This window comes from Saccostrea echinata, unplaced genomic scaffold (assembly GCF_033153115.1).
Source record: "Saccostrea echinata isolate AGI-Se365-2 ecotype Australia unplaced genomic scaffold, CSIRO_AGI_Sech_v1 ptg000009l, whole genome shotgun sequence".
Classification (NCBI taxonomy): Eukaryota; Metazoa; Mollusca; class Bivalvia; order Ostreida; family Ostreidae; genus Saccostrea; species Saccostrea echinata.
Window position 1 is genome coordinate 41,498,418 of NW_026889758.1, and position 15,046 is coordinate 41,513,463.

Genomic DNA, 15,046 nt, shown 5'->3' on the forward strand with positions numbered 1-15,046 from the left:
CAGGCAAGTAATGGTACTTTGTTCTGGAAATTTTTCGCCCCAGTTTTATTTTTCTCATTCTGCCCTCCTTACAAGTAGGTGAATTTAAAACGGGACAAATTCGAAGAAGGCAGCATATACCTTTTAAACACAAATGTGTCTGATCAAATTTGAAAAGGGCAAAATTGTTTTCAAGGGTGAAAGAGTGAATATTTTAAAAATTAGAATGGGGTGAAAATATCCAATAATACAGGTTATATGTATTAACACAGTACATATGCATTTCTCTTTTCTTTATAATGAAAATAATTTGTTCTGTAAAAGGACAAATTTTGTTCTGATTTGTATCAAATAAATATGTGCCAGATTTATTATTTTGCAGGCACCTAAGTTACCATCAGTTGTGTGTCAAGCTGTGCAAAAATTCTATGTCATGTTACAGAATCTTTCTTAAATACAGGTATATGTCTGCTCATCTGGCAATCTTAGGACATCACTGGATGGTTTTGTTTAAAAAGATTACAGAGTTAACACACACTTCCAGCATGAAGACCAGCCAGTTGCCTCACCTGTCCTGACATTGTTAAAGGTAAATGGTCCTTTCAGAAAAGGATCTGACAATGCAAAGGCTTGCTAATCAATTAAAGATTTCTATTTACTAATAGGTAATTAATTTGAATTTCTGTAGCTTAAAAATTTAATGATATGAATTAAAGAAAATATTTTAATCAAAATTATTTTTATTTCAGTACTTTGTGACAGTGAAAAGACATGGCTTTAAATTACTGTATCAGAGATCAATCCAGGTTATAAATCTGAGGAAAACAATAAAGCATCCACTTCGAGCTACTTATATCACTGCCTTAATAAGATGTCTGCATGTGTAACTAACAAAGGACAGTGACCAGTTGTAGCTATGATATCAGAGGGCATTCTGAAAAACACTCATCACTAAGAATAGAAAACTTCAAATGACTTTTGTATCAATCCTTTTGAATTTCATCTGGCTTGGAATTTCAGTAGCCTTTAGCATCCTTCAAGCATTTCATGAAGTACATGTACCAATTTGCAAGCATAAAATGTTTGAAATAAAAAAAAAATAATTTCTCTGCCAATTAACAGTGTCATAAGCAGTTGATTGATATCACAGTTCCACTGGCATAGTATTTGTGGTTGAATGGTGCCATTTTTAAGAAAACTTTTCACAAAAACCTGGAAAACATCAGATGGAAAGGAGCATCTACAAGAAAAACAGTTAACACTTTCTTGAATATTAACAATGATATATCATGCCCATTTACATCCTTTATATAAACTAATTAACCTAATCATAGAGAATTATGTACAAATTTGTCCTTTTGTGTATTTATAGTGTATTAAATTGATTTTACTAATTTATAAATATTTATGTTTTTCACAGTCATTAACATTTACAAATAGAAGTACACATAACATAAAAATATTACATGTTTAGTAGGATAACGTGAAATTGTTATACCACAAAAACCATCGCTGACCTCGCCTCGGTCAGCAATGGTTTTTAAGGGGTAAGAATTTTACATCACCCAAAATAAACAGGTAATATTTTTCTTGTCATAAAATGCATTTTAAAGAAAACATCAAGGTGAAATGAATGTGCAAACATTCTGCACAGTTAACATTTTTTATTACTGTATATACTGTTACCCGTAGTCATGCATTTTCAACCATTGGGATGTAATGTTTGGCATACAGTATGGTAATAGTATACACTTATCCACTGGCTGTGAGTGGGATAGCTCTTTTATCAAACCCGCGACAGGAACTATTCCCCGAGGGCTTGCCCGAGGGGAATAGTTCCTGTCAAGGGTTTGATGAAAGAGCTATCCCACCCACAGCCAGTGGATAAGCGTTTTATTATACTGATGTATATCATAATTTCTGAGGGTTGGACTTACCTGATACTACAGTTCGATAGTAAAAACATGAAAAAAAAAATTATAAAAGTTTTGAACAAGTATTTGGAATAAGATACCACTGCTAGAATGAGCTGAAATCCTGATGACGTCACAATGCTACTGAAGTCAGGATGACATCATAAGTCTATAGATTGATTACAGGAAATCAAAATTGGCGACAAAAATTGCATGAAAATTTTCCGAGGGGTGGATAGCAAAAACTATACCCCGGGGTATAGCTTTGCTATGTGTGGAAATTTTAAGACTATAAAGATAGTTATTTTACCTTCTTAACTTTATATAGGAAACATTTTAACAGAAGTATAATAATACTTGTTAACAAATTTTTTTAAACCAATCAAATTTGACTATTTAACATGAAAGTGTATCATAACAAATTTATCTAGCATAATGGTGCTGTAAGTAACCATGGAATGTGAGCTTGTGTGAACTTGATCCTGAATTATTAAGTTTTGATATTGTAAAAAAGAACTGTGCAGCCTAAACTTTAACTTGTACCTGATTTAAATGGAGTTCCGTCATTGACAACTTGGAAGTTGGAAGTTGTCACACTCATACACAGTATAATAACTGGGGGATCTGCTTCATTTGCAGATACATGGATAACACATTCACTCAAAGCACTGTCCCTTTTTCAGTACCTTGTGCAGCCCTGTAATATATAATGACAAATGGAGAAAAATGCCTATTTCAAGAAAAAAAGTCTGTCTCATAATTGTAGGAGTATTGGCAAGGGGGGGGGGGGGGTCATGAAACTTGGCGGTTAATCCAGTTTGTATGTGTAAATGAAAAATGCCTTCTTCTTTGTAGAATAAAAAATGATTATTTTTTGAGTGTTTGTGACCATTTTTATTTCCGAATAGACAGGGTAGCTTAATAGCCTACAGAATGAGCTGACCATTTTTATTGTAATTAAAAAAAAAAAAAAGAATGTGTTTTCTACAAAGATCATATGTTATAGACGTGGTATTCAACTTTGTATTCCCATGGTCGATGCATTTGGGTACATCTATTTTTTTATTTGCTTTCAATGACATCGCATTCAATATCCCAAACTCATGTATACCTGTCCAATACTCCAAATTATACCACTGTAAGCTAAGTCAATGCTTTAGATTTATGAAACCAATCTGTAGATAAGCGTACCTTTTGAATACAGACGATTTTAGAAAAAAAACGATTTAATTTTCCCTTTTTGCTTAAGTATGTTGGCTAATCTTGGCCCCCTCGGAATAGCTTGTGTTTACGTTATGTAATGAAAAAATAAAGCAATTAAACGCTATTTACCTGCATCTATCAATCCACTTTCTCCTCTTCTTTGCAACAATCGGGGATCAAAACAAACTGCAAGTTTAATAATTCCACTGCGATGCTTACAACTTAAGTAATCCATTGTCTCCAAGAACGCTCAGGTACCCGGGAGTTATAAAACGAAAGTGAAAGTCAACGAGACTTACAGACCCTTTGAATTTTCCTATAGTATACATGATAGATAAGTGTAATAAATATAATTTGTGAGCAAAACAAACAACAAATTCTACTGGGGTGCTTAAAACTAAATGCGAAGCTGTAATCTATTGTCTGCAAGAATGGTAAGTTATAAAACGAAAGTGAAAGTAAATGAGAATTAAAGCTATAGTCTTGGGAGCAGTTGTTATTTCATAAATAATTTGAATAGGTGATATCACCTATTCGAATAAGTGATATCACCTATTCAAAATGATTAAGTGATATCACCTATTCGAATAGGTGATATCACCTATTCGAATAGGTGATATCACCTATTTGATTTGAATAGGTGATATCACCTATTCGAATAAGTGATATCACCTATTCAAAAGGAATAAGTGATATCACCTATTCGAATAAGTGATATCACCTATTCGAATAAGTGATATCACCTATTCGAATAAGTGATATCACCTATTCGAATAGGTGATATCACCAATTCAAATCGAATAGGTGATATCACCTATTCGAATAGGTGATATCACTTATTCGAATAGGTGATATCACCTATTCGAATAGGTGATATCACCTATTCAGAAGCTGAATAGGTGATATCACTTATTCGAATAGGTGATATCACCAATTGAATAGGTGATATCACCTATTCGAATAGGTGATATCACTTTTTGGCAGTAAATACCAAAACGGCGCCTCATAGTTTTCTATCAATCAAAAAGTTATCCCATATTTTGCTTAGATTTTGTGTTAACTTGATGATTGAGAATGGTATACAGGTCATTAAGTGCATCAAGTACATCAAGCAGTCGCACGTTGTTCAGTGAATTTCGATGCTAGGAAGTGAAAATTTTCTACATTTTAAGCATGTAAAAAATGACTTCACAATCGCATTCGTTTACAAACAGCGCGGAGTTTCCCGAAAGTGACGGAGTTAGGGGGTTTGGCGATACTTCTAAACAGCTTCAGTACAATCACTTTATTTAGCTACGTAGCTTGAATTACCTACTTACAGTGAAGTCGCCAATTACAGGTTTACGATTGTTCTCGGTACTTTCAACCATGTAAACATTTACAATCAACATCCCTTGTACAATCACTATACACTGTAATTAGCTATGTGGCTTGAGTTAAACCTACGTACAGTGAAGTCGCCAATATACATACGGTCGATCGTCTCAGTTTCAGATCACTCATGTATTTTATCCCAAAATTTAGAAAATTAACATTAACAGAGCATCCGATAAACAAAATTATGACACACATATATTGAAGACAGAAGTGTTTGCGATTCTATGACAGACTTCGTTCGTTTTGTTCACTTCAGCATGGCTGATAAAAAGTTGTAAGTAACAATAAGAGCTGCAAAGTATGGCACATGCATTCATTTATAACTTAGAAATCATTCATAACGATCACTGCTCAAATAATTTCACACTGATTATCAAATCAAACTGTAGCAGTGTCTCCAATTGCGGTTCACGTACCTCATGACATGGAACATATCAAATTTCAGCATAGTCAATTATATTTTTATTATTCAAGACCTAATGGTAGCCTTGTATTTACTTAGAACTATAAAAGTATATCCAGGGAAAATATAAAAATTTAAAATTGTGTTTCCCTTGCAAAAAAAAAACAAACAAAAAAAAAGAACTTTTTACATGTATCCCCCCGCAAAGAAGTGAAGGATATAGCAACGCGCTTCTGTGTGGGTGGGTGGGTGAATGAGTGAGTGCGTACGTAACGGAAGTTTCGCAAGTGATAATTCATATCGGATCAATAAATGCTATTTTGAGAGGGGATGCTCCGCTTTATTGTGCCCTTGTACATGTTTATTTTAATATGAATTCAAGCAAAATAATTCTTTTGACTTCTCTTGAAGAATCGTCAGGCTACTGTAAAGAAAATTTTGCATTAAAGTATAATTATATTTAAAAGCTATTTCGTCATGCATTGATATAAAGACCTCGTGTTTTGTAAAATACAAGACCTTTGAGTCTTATAGTTTTCATTTACAAAATCCAGAATTTTCCTCTTTGGAAAAACTTTTTACATCAAAAGAGAAAGCATCTTCATTTCTTCGAGAAATTGGGATACGATCCAAGAGAGATGACCATATTGACGAGGAGTGCAGTGAATCTGGGTCCTGTGATCACGAAGAAGTCAAAGAGTGGATCAGTTATACCCGTGACTATAGAGACGTGGTAAGTTTTTATTTCAATAATATGTTTCAATATGTTTCGGTCAAATAAGACATACCTTATTTTATTAAAGAGACACCGTGACGGACAAACGGGAAAATTGACAAAAGCAGAATTTTTGCGAGAACAGGCACATTTTATTCAATTCTTGAAAGTACATGTATTAGGTTTCAGAAAATTACAGGTTTCAGAACCTAAAAAATCTACTTTTGAGGAGTAAAAATAATTTTAGTTTGCCCAAACACGAAAATATTGCTCCACTTCTTCCTCTTCAACTCGGCCGCGACTGACCTAAGTCGATAAAAAATGGGTAGCAACTATTCCTTCGCCATGCGCTCGGCGCTTTGAAGTGGAAGTTGCGGGTCCTTCGGATGAGACCTTAGAGACCGAGGCCCCGTGTCACGGCAGACGTTGGCAAGATAAAGAACCCTCACTGCTCAATGGCCCTGAGTGCAGAGTAAAGGTCAAAATTTGAAGACCTTCACCGGTATATGGTGATGTCTCTAAATGAGTGAAAAATTCTCGAATGGGACGTAAAACAACATACAATCAATCAATCAATCTTCCTCTACAAGGTACGCATGCGCAGAAAAGTTGAAGAAGTTACCATGGTGTCAATTCCATAGATATAAATGTCGGATGACCGAGAATTTTGATATAATCTTCAAAAAAGATGATCAGAACTTATTCCACACTTTTGATTGCTCCAATTCAATGTTGTTTACTAGTTTCACGCTAAAAATAAAAGACACATGACCTTGACATTGACGATAACAACCACGCCATAGATATGACTTTTCTTTTTCCGGCACTTACATTTTGCAGTCTTTTCTTGCTTTTACCGTGCAGTTGAGATCTCAAAACTTCGCCTTATTCCAATCTAATTAAAATTAGATGTTCCGAATCCGCTACCGCTTCTAACGGTAGCGGATTCGGAACATCTAATTTTAATTTAGATTGGCCTTATTCATATTTCTCATAAATCTTTAGCTGTATGATGCAATTATCATTAAAAGAAACACATGATATTGACTCACTATGTAACTTTAAATTTTAACCGATTACTTCTAAAAAATAAATCTTTTTAAAAACCACCAATATTCTTTTTATAAAGTCATTGATCGCTTTTTGAAAAAAAAAAATATTTAACCGCTTTCAGTTGAAATTTGGGGTAAATATCAATATGATGTACGATTTAGCTGCTATTTTATGGATTACCAACTTACCATGTAACTTTACAGTGTCAATGGATGAAAGACAGGCGATGTAACGAACGAAGCTGTGGAGCAGGCTATCGCTGTATAACGACTACTCGTGACTGTAGCCGATATAGTCATTATAAAGTGGGATGTACAGGTACATGTAATGTCTCGTATCTTGCAGCGAATGATGTCAGTATTAGTAATATTTTAAATAAAGAGAAAATAGTGAACTAAAGTTACAATTATACATATAGCAATGCTAGTAAACTATAGATACTTATATTTAATATGAAACATTCCCGCATTTGCAAGCTGACTATCTTGCATGTAATACTGAGTGTACAATGTTTATTATTTCTTCGTAAGACCAGCGATCAGATCAGATCGGGGTTGGTGGGGGGGGGGGGGGGGGGGTATGCCTTGGATAGGTTAATAGTGTCTGCGGTAGAGCCAAGTGAAATTCAGATAAATATCTTTTAGTCAGTATAATATATAAAAGGAAATGATAGTTTCTTTAGATGATAACCTTTTAAATCGAAATTCTTTAGTATGGTGACTAATTCAACGGAAATCGTTTTCGCTGAATTACACCCATGAAAACACATTTAAGGAGTAACGACTGAAAAATATCTAATTATTTCTGGAGGGTCATGGTAAACACGGTCTAATAAACATTGTTACGTCGCAATTTTTCCAACTTGTTGTACCTATGCAGGAGATAGGAACAAGGATATATTGGCATATTTGGGGGACAGACACATTACGTTTGCAATGAAATTTAAAGCAACCGAGAAAAATGTCGATTTTAAAAACTATTTTAACGATATAATATATCTTGGATATGGGCTGGCCCATAACAATTCCTGAAAAGAGGACAGATATAATGTATCATGTTTGATGTCTGGGGAGGGAGGGGGAGATATTTTTTTTAAATAGAGACATATGCTTTGAAATATATTTTTTAAATATATAGTTTACTGTAAGTGTTCATATTTTTGATAGGAAAGCAGAATGCTCAACAATAATCTTTGTAATTTTTGTTTAATTTTAATACGGGTTTGGTCTGTTTGAGATATGATTAAAAAGTAAAATCTGCTCTTCGTTCTCTTGAGAAGCAAATCCGAATTACTCCGATTCTGCATCTTATGTTCAATAAAACACAATTTCAATTGAATGTTTCTGTATTTTACTCATGTAAGAATGACACTAGCTAGAAGCACTTTGTGCTAATCATGCTAAAAGAGTTGTTTTTAATTCAACTTTTAAGATCAAAATTATTGCGATTCAGAAAATCTGTTTACAGCCCAAAATGACCTTATGACCTTATGCGCAATCTTATTTACCCTCCACCCCCACATTTTAAAACGTTTAATATAAATTAACATTCATGTTATTTACATGAAGGTATACAATTGCATGGTAATGAAAATGAATTCAAAATAATTGAAACTGAATTTTCTTTTATTTATTGGTAAAATATATATAATTTTCCATGTACTTAAATTTCCTTTCCGCATCAAAGATAAGAATTATCTTTATATAATTCTAAGGCATTTTGTAGACATGCAATGCATAAATCTTTTCAAATTTGACAAGTAAATTATATATGACAACTAAATTATTAGTTGCATATATATATAGACATAGATGAGTGTGCCAGTAATCCATGTCATCACGAAGGAACATGCCACAATTTATGGGACAGATTTACTTGTTCTTGTCCAGATGAGTATTATGGAACACAATGCGAAAACAGTAAGTGTATTTCATGTTCTTTTTCGAATCATTTTGGTATTAATACAGGTAATAGAAATCTGGGGTACGAAATATTTTTTCAATGTCTTCAAGAGAATATTAAAAGCAAAGAAAAAGGACGTTTTTTTAAAGAACTACAACTGTACATCGTTTATTATTTTACGTATAACTGCTTTGATTTTTTTAATCGACGTTATCAATTGGCAGTCTTAAACTTGGGTCATGTGTAACATGGTTTCGGCATACATGTATATATTATTGCTTAGGCCCCTACCATAGTTTACCATGGTATTTGCTATTGTTAAGCTCAAGCTTAATTTCACAATCCATCATTACATGAGAAAATCTTCAGTGGATGTAAATATATTTCATTTCCAGCAGTGAACTACTATTGAATTAACTGATATTTTAAGGTGTCATTTCACACTATTAAAAAAGAGTGTTAATTTCACAATGTGAAAATAACAACCGTAAGTACTTTTTTCCAATTCCCAAAGTTTTCAACTTGTTCAGACTTACTGTTCATGAGATTTTTTTTTATTTTCTCCCCATTCTTATGGACCTATCTTCACCGCGTAGTATTTTTATGAAGTACAAAAGAGACAGCAATCAAGGGTAAAAGTTTAACCCAAGAAAATATAATGAATAGAAAAAATAATGTTCTGCAGATATGGAATTGATTTTACTTGTGAGGCAGGGTATTTCAACATTTTCTCTCGTGCTTTGCACTCCTGAAAATATTTAGAATATATCTAAATATATATACATGTATATATCTTTAAATCTTGTCCCATTTGTGAAATAAATTCCATGTAACAAAACATTGAATATCCTCTATTCAAATATCTGTGTGTTGATTTCTAGCATTGTTATACCTAATAGGACGTCGTCATTAAAATGCTGATAATTCATGTTAGGACAATGGAAATTAATGTAAATATTATATAAATATGGTATTAAGATCATCGAAGATTGATATATATTATGTTCCTGTAACACCATTTTAGTAATGGTGGTACTGAATTATCTTACACATAGAATACCTGAAATCCAGAATTTTGCACAACATTCTTCATTTCGATGCATAGAATTTAGAATCTTGAGAAACCTAGATTTTACTTCATTTCTTATTTTCAAAACATATTTTAAGCTCACCTGAGCCGGAGGCTGATCAAAATTTGTCCATTGTCGTCGTTGGTGTCGTCGTAAAATTTCATAATTAATATTTCGACTTCTTCTCAAGAACCACTGGGCCAAATTCAACCAAACTTGCCATAAGCATCCTTGGGTGATTGGAATTCAGGTTTTTTTTTTCAAATGGAGGGCCAAGCCCTCTTTCGTGGAGAGATACATCTTATTGAGAATTAGTGAAAATTAATGGCATCTTGTAAAAATCTTCGCAGGAACCACTAGGCCAGAAAAGAAGGAATTATGTGCAAGTTTTATTACATAGTGTGGATGTGGATTCATTTATTTAAATCAAGACCCTTGGGGTAGGATTGGACCGCAATGGGAAATAAAAGTTTTACAAGGGAATACAAAGAATAAAAAAACCTTTAAAAATCTTCTCAAGAACAGAAAATCCTATAATAAGTTAGTTATATTAATATGGAAGCACCCTAAGGTAGTGTAGATTCAAATTCCTTCAAACCATGATCACCCGAGGGTGGAGTGGGATCACAATGGGCGATCAAAGTTTTACAAGGGGATACATAAGAAAAATATTCAAAAATCGTCTTCTCAAGAACAGCAAAGCCATGATTAGTCATATTGATATGGAAACATCCTAAGGTAGAGTAGATTGAAGTTTGTTCAAATCGTAACCTCAGGGTTGTTAGGATTGGGCCACAATGGGCTATCAAAGTTTTACACAGGAAATCATAGAAAAGTATTTTAAAAATCTTTATCTCTAGAACAGCAAGGTCATGATTAGTTACATTTATATGGACGCATCCTCGAGTAGAGTAGATTGAAATTTGTTCAAATCAAGAACCCCCGGGGTAGTGGAGGTACAGTGGGTAAAGTTTTACAAAAACGTACATTGGAAGAAATCTTTACAAATCTTTCTACTCAAAAAGAGCAAAGCGATGATTTGTTATATTGATAAGAAAAAATCCACAGTTGTGTAGATTCAAGTTTGTTCAAATCATGACCGCAGGGGGTGGGGTGGGATGGGGTGGGGTGGGACCCAATGTGTGATCAAAGTTTTACAAGGGAATACATAAGAAAAATCTTTGAAAATCATTTCTCAAGAACAATAACTTAAAGACCATGATTAGTCGTATTCATACGGAAACATCCTCAGGTAGTGCACATTCAAATTTGCTCAATTCATGACCACCGACGGTGTATATTTAGAAGATAAACTAAGTGTATGGTAATGATGAGCAAGGTGAATTATGAATTTCATGGCCCGTAGGCAGGGGGTTCTAGAGTTAGGGCGGGGCTCTTATGATTATATAGTGAAATTTTATTAACTCTTAGAAAAAGGGTGGTTGATTATACAGTGAAGATTCATTTAGTGTATAAGTACTGGCAAGTGCAAGCATAAATAGATCTGCTTAATGAGTTGTTACCGAGTACTAAACTTACTATTTTGCTGATTCCTGTTCATCATATTTCTTTTGATTTTGAGCAATATATCTTCATCTATCTGTTTTTGTGTTATTTTCTACTTGTATAGATCCTTTGCTGTGTTTATTTTACTCCGGTGAACGTTAAGGCCCTTGGTCCTCTTGTTTACTTTAATGAACTAAAATATTAATTTATTATATATTAATATAATTAGCATGTACAAAGCCAGAGAATTGTCAGCATCAGAGATGTAGCACTCGAGATAACTACATTTGTACCAAGTGTATTAATCAGGGAACAGATCGAAAACATTCGATCTATTTTGTGTCCCCAAACAGTAAAAAATGTGAAGGTATGTCTTTAACAATATTTCAAGAAATGAAAAAAGACATATTTTATAAAGGATCTACGATTATTGTGAAAATGAGAGTTTGATAAAATAATTGACAGAACATCATTACATACTGGCTACAATCAAAGATCTTCCAAAATGTTTACTATTTTAAACTTCCGGAAATTGTATTGCAACAAATAAGAATACTTATGCTTTGAAAAAATAGCTACATGTTCCTGGAAACAAAACTGGTGTTGGCCCGGTACGTGTGGTGAAAACCTTGCCAAGAATTGTGTCTGTAGTAGTGGGTTTTACTTGTCATCAAGAGACTCACACAAAGTCTGTAATCGTATGTATTGGAACAATGACCTTTTATCAATAAATATTTATATATTCAAAGAAATAAAAAATTTTATAAAATTCTCAAAATGCATTATTATAGTTACATCTTAATGTCAGACAATATAAAGTTTCGCATTGACAAATCAGTAACATTATATAAATAGTGCACGTTTTTGAGGGTAACAGTTGAAATTGACACCCCAAGGAAAACCATTGTCAACCGACGCGTCAGCGGAGGTTGACAATGGTTTTCCGAGGGGTGTCAATTTCAACTGTTACCCTCAAAAACGTGCACTATTTATTTTATTATACTGAATGTCTTATTGATTTCGGATGTTATTAAAAAATTCGGAGATCGTCGTTAACTTCACGCTTAGAAAGCTTTCAAACTCCCCACTTCTATTTTTCTCAATAGGAAAGCTTCGTAAAAGATTTACCAACCTCTTTATTATTTGTTTGCTACTCAAAAAGTCCTTTATCACCTAAAGTTTGCACTCGCAAGGATGTTTCGTCTGTCGTTTGTCTTTTTCAAGTAAGCCACATCGGACGCAAGCTTTTATTGACGTCGTTTATTCGGCTTCTTTCAAACGCACAACCGACGTTTTGAGAATTCTACGGTGAACCGTACGCGCATGATTTGAACGCATGTGATATTTTCGTAATGTTACCCTTTGTCAAGTGTGTTGCTAACGCTGAGGGTAATATTACGGATTGTTAAACGTGTCTAAACCAATCAGATTTTAGTATTTAACATGAAAGTATAATAAAAGCAAATACTATTAAAATTGATATCTACTGCTTTAACTCACATCATTATCGTATATCATATTTTTTCCAGTAAATATTGCACCAGATTTGGAAACCTGCCGACTGGGCGTACAAAATAGTGGAGGTGAAGCACGTAATTCAACATCAAAAGGACCATGCCTCCAGGAGAAATACAACTATATGAAGTTTCAACCGAAGTATTCATCTGTTGAGTTTACATTCGGAAGCACAATAAATGTTTCAGCAAATATTCCAGACCATATTTCAGAATACCAATTCGGTATCGTTAACTCAACGATTTTAGTTTCAACAAGAAATATCAATGGTAAACATTGCTGTCTTTCCTTAAATTAATTTTTTTTTTAAATTGATACATTTATGTCTCTATGAATTCTTTACAAAAAATTCTGTTATACATGTAATGTCAAGATGAAACAAGAGGCCCATGGGCCACATCGCTCACCTGAGTAACTTTGGCCATGCTGTTCTTTACCAGATTTCCCCTTTGTAATACCTATTGTGGCCCCGCCCTACCCCCGGGGGTCATGATTTGAAAATTTAGAATCTACACTACCCCAGGATGCTTCCACATAAGTTTCAGCTATTCTGGTCCAGTGGTTCTTGAGAAGATTTTTAAAGATTTTTCCTATATATTTCAATGTAAAACTTGGATACCCTATTGTGGCCCAGCCCTACCCCCGGGGGTCATGATTTGAACAATTTAGAATCTACACTACCTCAGGATGCTTCCACATAAGTTTCAGCTTTTCTGGCCCAGTGGTTCTTGAGGAGAAGATTTTTAAAGATTTTCCCTATATATTTCAATGTAAAACTTGGATTCCCTATCGTGGCCCCATCCTACCCCCGGGGGTCATGATTTAAACAATTTAGAATCTACACTACCCCAGGATGCTTCCACATAAGTTTCAGCTAATTTGTTCCTGAGAAGAAGATTTTTTTTAATGACCCCACCCTATTTTTGTCTTTTCCTGATTATCTCCCCTTGTAAAGGGACTTGGCCCTCTATTTTAACAATTTAAACTCCCCTTCACCAAAGAATACTTTGTACCAAGTTTGGTTAAAATCGGCCCAGTGGTTCTTGAGAAGAAGTTAAAAATGTGAAAAGTTTACAGACGGACGGACAGACAGACGGACGGACGGACGACGGACAACGGGTGATCAGAAAAGCTCAGGTGAGCTAAAAAGTTATGAAAATTCATATTGAATAATACATGTATGAGGTAACATATTATTTATTTCTCAAAAGGACATCAACACAACCATAAGTATTTAAATCTCAAGCAGACTAACAGTTGCTCCAGAAATAATTTTACCGACACAAATCCCATATCAACCATAAATACCTGTAAAATGACTATTGAAACACCATGGATAATACAGGATGGGGAACAGTAAGTAATTGAGCTTGTAGTCACATCAAATCAATATGGATATATCGTTATATATTTAGAGAGAGAGAGAGAATTACAATTCTTATTGCCAAATGAAAGGCATATTATAAAATCTGACTATCATCAAATGGACTGGTCTAAATTTAATTTAATCTAAATTTTGCCCTGGCATTAAAAGGTAACCGAGTCGTAATCTGACCGCTTTTTATATTTCGTGGACTCGGCCGAAAATTCCTTGTAGAATTGTCATGATTTCATTGTTACTTTTTACATTGATCTTAACTAGGAAAGTTTTTAAGACCGTTATGCTCAGTTCTCCCCCCACCCCACTTCCCCCACTGAAACACTACAATACAATCAACTACAATAGTTCTTACATATCGAATGGACTCTTTAAGCAGATATATTGTTACTTAGAAAAGGAAAGTTAACGATAGAAAACATGAAGTCATCACGTTTATCATGAAATTTAGTTATTAATTTGCCATCATTTAATATCATTCTACAGAAAAACTTCCAAATATGAAACAGATATGTCAAACTCTAAGGTGGCTTTTATTTCGAGTTTAGTGGGATATATCAAATCAACATACACGTAGGAATGAAAAGCAATATTGTTTTGATAAAACGTCGATTTTTTGACATGTCGAATTGAAGGCCACAGAAGGAGACTTCTTGTTTTCATGTAAATTTATGGAAGCCCATTACGGAAGCGTGTAGGTCTCTACACTGTGTTACAACTTGTACATTGTCTTATTAAAACTTATAAAGTGTTATAACTCCCTATTTATACACATATTTTAAATTTTATCTAGATTTTTGAACATATTTTCAGGTACCTTCTATTATTCGATTGATTCTATTGCTATAAGTTATCGACTTAAAAAACATTGATTTGAAAATATTGGTCAAAGGAAGAGATTTAATCATAACAACGTGATAAAGTCAATATGTAAAAAAAAAATATAGAATTATTTCAATATCAATATATTTTTTTTTTCGGGGGGGGGGGATATTGTTACTGATTTTACTTTATCTTTAGTTAAACATTCCC

The 15,046-nt window shown here is 33.7% G+C and overlaps 1 long non-coding RNA gene across 1 annotated transcript; it reads left to right on the plus strand.

Moving 5' to 3' along the window:
• Positions 1-11,757: 11,757 nt before the first annotated feature.
• On the plus strand, positions 11,758-14,003 carry LOC133183735 (uncharacterized). The gene is made up of 3 exons (XR_009720714.1): positions 11,758-11,819; positions 12,651-12,905; positions 13,848-14,003. It is a non-coding gene; the product is annotated as an uncharacterized LOC133183735 (long non-coding RNA).
• The last annotated feature ends 1,043 nt before the right edge of the window (positions 14,004-15,046 follow it).